Genomic DNA, 8,272 nt, shown 5'->3' with positions numbered 1-8,272 from the left:
ATTATCCCACTCCTGGTGGCGTGGTGCCCCCCCACCCCTGCACCCAGTACCCTCGGTGATCCTCGACATGCCTGGCCCTCCTAGCTCTAACACTATGTCTAGCTGTGACCAACGTCGACGAAGCTGCACAGGCGTGACTGACACTCATTCACGTGTCTATCTGAAACCGCGCACCAGGGAATGAACGCAGGCGGACCATTCTGGTTGAAGCCACGCTAACGTGACTGACGGGTTCGAAGCCGCGGAGATGGGCCAACGTTCACTCGAGCGTCTGGTTGAAGCTGCACAGGTTGTTGAAGCCATGCAAGTGGGCCAATGCTCACTCAAGTGTCTAGTTGAAGCCGCATAGTTCACTGCATTTTCTTTCCCTTTGTCTATTTGTTAGATTTCTTTCTCCATCGCATCAGAAAATAAATAAATAAATATTGCCGAATACAAAAAGAAAGAGAATGTCCCGGGTTCTGATTGAGGAGCCGTCAGCTCCATCACAGGGTTCATAGCGGAACATCAATCTCAGTTAATGCAGAAAGATGGTTGGGACCTACACCTTACGGCTGGGGAACAGGAAAGCTGGCGGATGGGTCAGAAGAAGGATAGAGAACAAAAGGGGTAATAATTCTGAGCAGCCTATATTTAGTGAATAATTAGACAAAGGAATGAGACAATCCAGTCCAGCCGGTGGCTGCAGTTTGCAGCAACACAGTTGGGCAGATAGGGTGGGGCCGCCCCAGTGGATAAAACACAATCACCAATCGCCCTTGGGCCGAGGATACTGAGCCTCATCTCCCTGTGGCCAGAACCAATAGATAGTGAGAATTGAAGGAAAAGGAGAGACATTTAGTAAACCCACAGGGTAAGACTAATCCTGAAGGAACACAAATTTGCTGAGGAATAGCAATGGTGTCACTTTACCTGCCTGAAGACACAGGAAACTGAGCGATAAAATGAAACAATTCAGCTGGACAGCTGGAAATGAAATACAGGCTTGTGTCTCAAAGGAAAACTCCGTCTGTGAAAAAGCATTTTTGCAAACTTTAAACCAAGGCCTTTCAGAGCAAGTTGATAAGGACAAGTACAGCTCCTCCTGCGATTACCAAGGGGGAGGCTGCCCTAAACATTACAGTCATATATTCTCCCCTCCCTTGTTCTGGCGAGTTAGCAACAGTTATAGTTAAAAATGTAACATTTGAATTTACTGTTCCATTTGAGATGCTAATAAGAGGTTTTTTATTGTGTTTAGGTCTAAAAAAATGTTTATAATTAGTTTGGATAGGAAACGAAACTTCATCTAATGTGAAACTCTGATTTAAATAAAATTCCAACCGCTTGGATTTAAGAGATAGGTTCGAAAGTAAGTAACCCATGTTTAGGTCAGTCTGTTCCAAAACAAAGATAAGACGAGTTTGGCAGCAATCCAATTTTAACTCCCCAGTACATTTGGGTGATAAAAAATGTTGAGAGTGAGTTTTTAAAAAAATATTTTTTTATTCTCCTCTTTTCTCACATTTTCTCCCAAATTTACACCCAACAATAATCAGTAACAAATATGTCAATCCCCATATCAATAACAACGATCCCATCCTCCCACCAAACCCCAAACATCAGCCCGCATGTTCACATAAACAAATGACAAAAAGGAATCAGTAATCACCCATAGTCGCCATTAATACACACAGCCCCCCCTCCCCCTCCCCAACCCTCCCACCCACCACCCCAACTAATGTTCGATGTTATCCAGTTCTTGAAAGTGCATAATGAATAATGCTCATGAATTGTAGAACCCCTCCATCCTTCCCCTCAGTTCAAACTTAATCTTCTCAAGAGTCAAGAATTCCAACAGGTCCCCCTGCCACGCCAGGGCACAGGGTGGAGAGGTTGCTCTTCAACCCATCAGGATCTGTCTTCGGGCGATCAACGAGGCGAAGGCTACAACATCTGCCTCCGCACCCATTTCCAACCCTGGCTGGTCGGACACCCGAATATGTTTGGAGTTCTGTAAACATCTTCCATGACCAAAAGGGGGAAGTGTTGGAGGGCATTTTGTGATACTGGACTATGATATAAATTATAGGTGGCCCTGCAACTACATCTGTGCTCCCGTATTACTTTTGAATAGTTCTGATGAAACAAAAGGTACTCATTGGCTTAGATGCCTGTTTAGAAGAGGCAATTTGTAGAAATAGATAGTGTATACACAAAAAAGACACAAAATGGCTGTTAGCTATTTTGTGATATAAAATGGCTGAACAAGCCACATTCCCTGTAAACTGTCTCATGAGACCCAAGCGTGGGTATGTATAGAGAGTGTCCCAACAGCCGCTGATAACAGCTTCACAGAACAAGACTTGCAATGTATCCTTGATAAGCTCAAGGTCTAAGGCTGTAGACAGGGCACATTAGTTAGTTTTAAATGACTTCTGTATGAAGTTAGGGGCGGGTAAGACAAAACCCACTTTAACCATATATGTGATAATTGGGTATGCCAGGAAAATTGATTGACTGCATGTAAAAAGTGTGACGTGAATACAGTTGATTGATTGTATGTAAATGAGAAAACAACTAATTCCACCCCTTGAATCTGTATATTATCCCATGTGAGCTTTAGCTCAAGTGAGAGAAGGTGCTGTCACAGTCTGTGGAGTCTGAGACCTTCCCTCCCAGAATTCTGACAAACTGCTTTTTTTTTTACTTATACTCAGGTCATCGTGTGAATATTTTCGCCCCTAACATTGTAATTCTTTTATTTAATGATGTGATATTCCCAATGAGAGAGTGACCTCGAGGAATTGAGCTGAGTTCTAACTGTACCATCAAGCAACATTGCATAATATTATGTATTAAAACCCCATTCCTGTTTGTTTCAGTCTGGTCAATGAACTTAAACTATGTGACGATGGATCAATATAGGAAATGATAGAGGCAATGATTCAATAACAGTCCTGCTGATATTGTCTCTTTAAACATTTCAAGTTCTTTTTTAAATAAATTTAGAGTTTCCAATTATTTTTTCCACTTCCCCAGTGCGCTGGCTTCATCCGTCACAGCTGGAGGTCTGAGTCAGCCCGCCATCGGCGGCGAGACCTTCCCCCCCTCCCCGCTCCCGCTGTCCGATCTCCCGTGTCTCACGTTCAGGGAGCGAGCAGCCAGCTTCCGTCCTCCTCCACCTCCCTCGGCACCACCAGCAGCAGCTCACAGGGATCCTGGGTGATCTGGTCCTGCAGGAACTTCCTCAGTTCCTCCTCATTCCCGATTGGAACCGGGGCCTTTAGTTTGGAGTCCAGGTTGTAGTAGGCCCCGTTGATTTGCCTGACTGCCACCCAGTGCTTGCGCTGGATGGGGAGCGAGACAAAGCCCAGCGTCATGTTGGAGGGAATGTTGAGGATGAAGCCATGGACCCGGCTCAGCACCAAGCTGCTGAGCGACTTGCGTTTATCCCACCAAATCGCAGCGAGACCTTGAGTTAGCAAGGCAGCCATGAGGACGTTGACATCATAGTTCCCGGTTCCTAACAAACTGCGATGTGGATTCACCAGAGAGTCGGGAGCCAGCTGGCCGCTCAGCCCGTCCAGCTGCTGCTGGGTGAAGAGCGGCTGCTGCAGGAGGTTGTTGAGGGCGTGGAGGGCGCAGAGCTCCAGGCGCTGCCGCTCGTGGTACAGTGGAGGGGGGGGCTCCGACAACCCCACACCCAGGGGGGGCTCCGACATCCCCACACCCAGAGAGAGAGGGCACGCCGCTGGGTGAGTCACCGCCAACCCCGAGGATGCGGCATTCCCGCCCAGGCCCGGACACCGGACAGAGAGCCCTTTTTGCATCTTTTAACGACTTATTATTTTTGTTTTTCTTTCTTCAATCTAAAAACAAAAAATTTCTTCAAAAAAAAAGTTTTTTTGAATATTCCTCAAAACGTCCCCCGGGGCCGGACTTCCGACTTCTTTAAAAAAACACACTCTTGGCGGGAGCCACCCGGTGTGGAACATCTCCACTACATTGCGCCCTGGCTTCGGGCCTGCCACCTCATCCTCAGTTTGGCTCCGCCCCCGTTGCTCCAAATGCGTGTGGCCCGGGCCCGACACCTCAGCTCCGGCCGCCAGACACTCGCGTGGGGTTCCTCGCCGGTTCTGAAACCGGCCCGGCTGGACGCCCGGGACAGCCCCAAAGGCCGCCGAAAATCGGGGGGGGGGGGAGCAAAAATCGCGGAAACCCACAAAAGCGGCGTAGACAGTGGCCACCGGCGGGAGCTCCTCGAGGACAGAGACTTGGACTCTTTCCACAGTCAGTCCCCTGGAACACTCTCACTCGGGTGTGTGTGTCTCGGTGCTTTTCCAGTCACACTGATGGTTAAAATCTTTTGATGCCGACAGATCGGGCAAACATTTCTCCTTCTAGATTCAAAGGCCGATGATACTCAGATCCCAACGTATCGAGTGACTCTGTAAGACCGAGACGTGACAATTGAGATTTCTGTCTGTAATTCCTCCTCTTGTAATATCTGTAAAAGGAGTTGACAAAAGTCAACACTCAGTACAGGATAGAAATTCAGATCAGAGAATTCTAGTTTCTATGGAACATTCCTTCCTCTCATTCCCCAATACATCGTCTCCAATACCTATTCCCCATACCTAGTCTCCAGGGAGCGGACTCGGAGGGACGGAGTTTCGGAGCTGTGAGGACAAAAACCTTATCTCGGGGATTCGCAGCCGAGTATCCAGGGATTGAACTCGGAGGGGCAGGGTATCGGAGCAGTGACTGTAGGAAGGATGAGCTAGCTGACCACTGCACCCTGGTACAGGAGGCCATTCAAGTGGGGGGAGGAAGTGGTAGTTGTCAGGGATTCTATAATTAAGGGAACTGATAACATCCTTTGGAAGCAGGACCGAGAGTCCCACATGGTATGTTGCCTGCCTGGTGCCAAGGTGAGGGGCATCTCTAACCGGCTTGAAAGGATATTGGAGAGGGAGGGGGAGGATCCAGTTGTTGTGATCCACGTTGGGACAAACAACATCGGCAAGACTCGGAAAGAGGACCTGTTTGGGGAAAATCAGGAACGAGGAACAAAATTAAAGAACAGGTCCTCAAAGGATATAATCTCTGGATTATTACACGAGCCACGTGCAAATTTGACACAGGGATGAGAAAGTTACAGAAGTAAGCACGTGGCTAAAGGAGTGGTACGGGAAAGAGGGGTTCCATTTCACGGGGCACTGGCATCAGTATTGGGATAGGAAGAATCTGTACCGATCTGGGACCAGTGTCCTTGTGGAAAGGATAAATAGGGAGGTAAGAAGGACTTTAAACTAATAAATGGAGGGGGAGGGGAAGGCCTCAAGGGAACTCAATACAGTTCCAAAAACAAGTAGCAGGATGGTCTGAACTGGACAAATATACCGGTTATAAAGTTTACAGGAGGGACAGAGAATATGGCAGAGGGGGTGGGGTAGCCTTACTGATTGGAAATACTATCACCTCAATGGTGAGGATTGGATTTGTTAATTGTCATGTGTACCGAGATACAGTGAAAAGTATTGTTCTGTGTACAGTTCAGACTGATCATTCCATACATGAGAACAATACATAGGGCAAACATAAATACACAGGGCGCCTTCTCCTCCTCCAAAATAGCCCCGTAAACCACCACTACTACCCCTTCCCCAGTCCCCCCGTCGTCAGCACCTCCTCCAGCAATGTGGAAGCTGGCTCTACTGGGAAACTCTGTATCTCCTTTCTGGCAAACTCTTGAACCTGCATATATCTAAATATTTTCCCTTGCCCCAGCCCATACTTCGTTCCCAGCTCCTTCAATCCCGCAAAACGACCCCCAAGAAATAAATCTTTTAGTGTCCAAATTCCTTTCCAATCTCATCTCCAAAAATTTCCAATCCCACTTCCCTGGCTCAAATCTATGGTTATCCTCTCCTTTAAGGAGAAAGTCGACATAGCTTTATTACAGGAAACTCATCTGGATGATAAGGAACACTTTAAATTGAGGCGGGATTGGGTGGGGCAGGTTTTTTCTACTCCTTTTCATCAAGTAGCAGGGGTGTGGCAATCCTTATTAATAAAAATATCCCTTTTAAGGTTGAAACCTGCACCAAGGACAAAGGAGATGGATATGCGATCATTAGAGGTTCGGTGCATGGAGATGTTGCTTCAATAATGAATGTTTATGGACATTCCCCGAATTACTCCGCGGAGTTCTTTGTGGATTTTGCAGAGCTAGCTTCAACTAACTCTTGTGTGTTTGGCGACTTCAACTGCCACTTAAATCGTCTGATAGATAAGCTCCCGGTTACCAGGAACACCCCCATCCCCCGACCCCCACCCCGCAAGCTAGGGCGTCGGCCTTTACTTGTGAGGAGGTGGGTTATGTGGATGTTTGGAGAACTTTGCACCAGAGGGGCGGAGATTTTACCTTCTTTCCAGCCCGAATCAATGTCATACTGGAATCAACAAAATTTTTTTGTCAAGGACGATCCTACACCTGGTGTCCTCTTGCACCGTAGTGAACATCGATTGTGGACCATCCCGTTTCTCTTGAATTCTACTCGAGGGTTCACCCCCAGGTCGAGAATGTGGAGGTTTGCTGCCTCTCTGATAAGAGATACTTAATTTACTAAGCATTGTAAGAACGAGTTGGAGTTCTCCTTTGGGTTAACCCAACCCCTGGTATTTCCCCCCCTCCATTTTATGGGAGACATGTAAAGTTTATGCTCGGATGCTGAAGAACCAGCAATGTCTGGGGGTTTGTTTCACGAAGGCCGAGCAGAATTATGAGGAGATCTCTAATAAGCTATTGCTGAAGGAGGTTAATGAGACAAGAGTGGTTTTGGATTCCCTATTGATGCAGCAGGTCGAGAAAGGTTTGCGAGGCAGACGGTGTACGAGTTTGGGAATAAGCCGAGCAAATACATGACCTGTTTGACAAAGAAAAAGGCTGACATTGGAACAGTTCCATCTGTGCAGCTTGGGGGAGGGAAAAGGGTTGTGAGGACAGAGGAGATAAACAGGGATTCGGGGAATTCTATGCAGGATTATAAAGTCTGTGAAGTCTGGTGAAGGGTTGCTGGATATGGAGCATTTATTCTCTTCCCTGAAGCTTACGGAAGCCTCAGAAAGCCACTGTGAGCCTCTTAATGCTCCCCTTTCTAGGGAAGAGGTCTCAAAGGCCATGAAGGAGCTCAGCTGGGTAAAGCACCAGGAGCGGATGGCTGTGGGTGTGAGTTTTATAGGGGGCTTGAGGATTTGTTGTTGGACCCATTGATGGCGAGAAGGCTGGAGGACATCCTTCCAACAATCGTGGTGGGGGGGTTCCAACAATCGTGTGGGGGGGGGGGGGGTGGCGGGTGGTAACCAGACTGGGTTTAGAAGGGTTTTCCAGTAACAATGTTGGACGGTTGCTGAATGTGATTCAGGCTTTTCAGAAATACACAGTGGATGGGCTGGTGATCTCCTTCGATGCAGAGAAAGCTTTCGCTCAAGTCGAATTATCTGGTGCATACCGTTCGAGGCTTCGGAATCGGTGAGGATTATGGCGAGTGGATTAAATTGTTAGATTATAGGTAAAGTCGCCAAGGTCCCAGATGACCATAGGCTGCTTTCCCCATTGAGAGGTAGAGCTGACTGGTGGTGATTCAACCTGAGGATCAACACACCCCAGGCAAGACACAAGGTTGAGACAAGGTTGAATAACCTCAGCCAGGAATTGAACCCTCGCTCTGCATCACAAACCAGCTGTCCAAACAACTGAGGTAAACCGGCCCCTGTTATATTACAGGCTGGTCAGGGGCAGGGCTCATGGATGGTTTATAATTGTCGTATTTGAGCTTCAGAGAGAGTCTCGACAAATAAATGTGTCAAGCTGAGGGAGCAAAGGATGTCAATGTCTTTAAGAGAGAGAGAGAGACCTGGGCCAAGCTTTCCAGAGTCTGCACCCTCCCTGGATTCACTTCCTTTCCCTTCAGTTGCTGCAAGTGACCAATTGAAGGTGGGAATGAGAAAAGAAATGGAAAGGGGGAGAAAAGAAAGTGTTTTACTCACAGATGTTGGAGACATGAAGAAGTTTTCAGTCTGTGTGATGTTCAAGCTCCATTCACACAAAGCCCGCGCTGATTGCCTGGAGGACCAGAGTCCTTCCGGTCATCCAACCGTTCCCATTGGTCAACGCCTCAGCAGAAAGGTCAGTGATGAGCTTTCCCTCTCACATGCGCAATCTCTCATCTCCCTCAGACATGCGCAATCTCTCATCTCCCTCAGACATGCGCAATCTCTCATCTCC

The 8,272-nt window shown here is 47.6% G+C and overlaps 1 pseudogene; it reads right to left on the bottom strand.

Annotated features, from left to right (window-relative positions):
• Positions 1 to 1,710: 1,710 nt before the first annotated feature.
• LOC140421958 (josephin-2 pseudogene) lies at positions 1,711 to 8,252 on the bottom strand (annotated as a pseudogene).
• Between the last annotated feature and the right edge of the window lie 20 nt (positions 8,253 to 8,272).

The sequence above is a fragment of the Scyliorhinus torazame genome, chromosome 5 (genome assembly GCF_047496885.1).
Source record: "Scyliorhinus torazame isolate Kashiwa2021f chromosome 5, sScyTor2.1, whole genome shotgun sequence".
Lineage (NCBI taxonomy): Eukaryota > Metazoa > Chordata > Chondrichthyes > Carcharhiniformes > Scyliorhinidae > Scyliorhinus > Scyliorhinus torazame.
This window is presented reverse-complemented; position numbering and strand designations above follow the sequence as displayed.